This window comes from Nanorana parkeri, unplaced genomic scaffold, assembly GCF_000935625.1.
Source record: "Nanorana parkeri isolate BGI_ZX_2015 unplaced genomic scaffold, ASM93562v1 scaffold278, whole genome shotgun sequence".
Taxonomy (NCBI): Eukaryota; Metazoa; Chordata; class Amphibia; order Anura; family Dicroglossidae; genus Nanorana; species Nanorana parkeri.
The window spans coordinates 338,026-340,672 of record NW_017306546.1 but is presented as its reverse complement, the minus strand read 5'-3'; the positions used below and the strand labels follow the sequence as shown (position 1 = coordinate 340,672).

At 46.5% G+C, this 2,647-nt stretch overlaps 1 protein-coding gene across 1 annotated transcript in view; it reads right to left on the bottom strand.

The window, feature by feature from the left end:
- CCDC80 (coiled-coil domain containing 80) overlaps nt 1–522 on the bottom strand; it is a 77,683-nt gene extending 77,161 nt beyond the window's left edge. The window contains exon 1 of the mRNA XM_018557305.1: nt 197–522. The gene's annotated coding sequence lies outside the window, so the exon portion shown is untranslated. The remainder of the gene's footprint in view (nt 1–196) is intronic.
- Nucleotides 523–2,647: the final 2,125 nt, after the last annotated feature.

Genomic DNA, 2,647 nt, shown 5'->3' with positions numbered 1-2,647 from the left:
CACCAGAGTTATGTTCAGTTTATATAGTCAATTGTTTTCTTCTAGTACTTTCTGAGCACATCTGTGAATTAAGGAATTAAGTCACTGCGGAAAAAAACTTTTGAAAGTTTGGAAAGAAAACTTTAGGCTGCTAATATTGCAAAAGAATGACGGTTAAGGTGAATGTTAAAAGACAGACTAGACTGTGATGGATTACCTTGTCTCTTCTGCTACCAATTACACATCCATGTCTATCTTTTGACGGAGTCAGCTGTCCTCTTGTAACATCTGGCTTCTCAAACGCTCCTTGTCTTCTCCCTCATTTTTCAGCTTCTGCTTGCTCCTTTGTTTGTGGAAGGGATGAGTAGGGATTATTAGAAATGTGTAGTTTGGTCTGCAGGAAATGACACAATTTCTCACAGGCCGCTGTTTATTCTGCTCCCCAACTCCTGTTTCCTGTTCTCTTTTAATAATTTGTTTTAGGGAGAGAAGAAAAAACAAAAACTAAAGTCTGCTCCGCTCTGGAAGCAATTCACACAAGAGCAGCAGCCACTGCAAGCCAGAGAGAAAATTTGGGAAGAATTTAACTGATCAGCACAACACCGCCTCCTGCCCAATAGAAGTACTGAGGGAGGGCTGACGACTCTCATATTCCTGTGGGGCTGAAACATTACACATCATCAGAAAGCAAGGACAGATGTTCCTTACATAGGCTACATTTATGTCTTTTCTGATTAATGGATATTTCCTGTCTTTTAAAGTAGATGTAAACCCGAACTAAACGACATCAAAAACAATTGCCATTTTTTAAAGAAGTTTGTGATAAGTGAAACGTAAGCTGCGGGCTGAACAAAAACAATGTAACAGATTCCTACCTGCACATTAAACAGCATGGATGGACAAATCTCCCACTGTGTCCTTTGTAGTCTGACAGTGGCAGCAATGCCGCTGTCAAGATACCCGAACAGTGACATCAGCTGATCGACTGCCATCTGTGTTTGCCCAAGAATTTGCCATCCAGTTTCTTCTATTGTCCGATCGAATAATGCCTGATGGAAGGATAAACAGAGCAACCCACTGAAAGCACTGCACCGCACTGTAAGCGTTAACTGCTCATTTTGGTCCAGGGAGGAAATTAAAAAAGTTTTACTCACCTGATCCTTGGCGCCGGCTAAACTCTTAAGGTGGCCATACACTTTACAACCCTCGCAAGACTTTTGTCTTGCGAGGGTTGAAAAGTAATTTAAAAAACGTACGATCTGCCCATCTTGGACAGGCAGATAGTACTTGCGATCATCGCAAGCCTGCCCCCCTGAGGGGCAGGCTTCCGATGACTGCAATGAGGGACGGGCTTCCGATGACTGCAAACGGGCAGTGTGCGCTTGCGCATACCGGCCCGTTCGGCAGTTGTCGAACAAGCAGGCCACTAACTCGCCAAGAATCGTACGATTCCCGGCGGGTTTTCCAGCCTGCTTGTTCGACAGAAGATGTGCGACCGCACAGTAGAAACGGTCGCACGCCTTCCATACACTTTGCGATTATCGCACGATCGCAGGATTTCCCGCAATTCTCATATGATAATCGTGCAGTATATGGGCACCTATAGTCTGGTCCTTGCAGCCTCCCCCCCACCCTCCCCCTCTACTGCAGCTGTCTAAGGTCCTGTGAGTCATACACATAGGGATCTATTCACTAAGCTGCCGTAGGCAGCCGAGTGAATAAACGTCCCGAAGTGAAGTGAGTCGAACGCTGTTCGGCTATTCACTTCAGGCTTGTACGGCTGATTCCAGCCGTACACCAACTGAAATCAGTCGTACAACGGCTTGCTTTGTGCAGCATCAGGTCGGCGAACATGCTCAGCATGTTCGGCCGACCCAAAGTGCAGAAGGAGTTCGACTCAGCCAATCCATCATCTGGATCGGCTAAGCCGAACCTCCGGCAGGCTACTTGCTGCTGTTCGGCCTATTCTCATAGATTACGAACAGCAGTGAGCGGCATTCGGCTCGGCTATTCTGCTCGGTACCTCTGTGCTCGGTACTGAGCAGAATAGAAAAACAGTTAAAAAAGTAGTAAAAAATAAAATGGAAAATGATTGGGCGGAGCTAGCAGTGACAGCTAGCTCCGCCCAACTGTTTTCTATTGGCCGGGCGGTTCTGCTGCCGTCATAATAAAAAAAAAATCACCATAGGAATGCATAGCTAGATTCCTATTGGCTATTTCACTTTGCAATAGCCAATAGCATACTAGCTATTGCACCCGCCCTCTGCTGCTGTCAATCACTAGAGGGGACCCCTCTGATGGCTGACAGCAGCAGTGGGCAGGTGCAATAGCTAGTTTGCTATTGGCTATTGCAAATTGAAATAGCCAATAGGAATCTAGCTATGCATTACTATGGTGATTTTTTTTTTTATTCTGGCGGCAGCCGACGGTTCCGATGTCAGAAGAAAAAGAAAAAAAGAAAAGAAAACAGAGCAGGGAAAACTTTACTCTGCTCGATCGAGCAGAGTAAACCTTTCTGAAAGAAAGTGTTTCTCTCCCGGGCGGCCGCGAACCGCTATCTAATAGCGGGGGACTCCGGGAGCGTCCGAGAGAGTTGGGCTGTCTGGAGATCAGCGTCCCTGGTTACCTGGTAACCAGGAACGCTGATCTGTCTGTGCAAGTGGCCGGA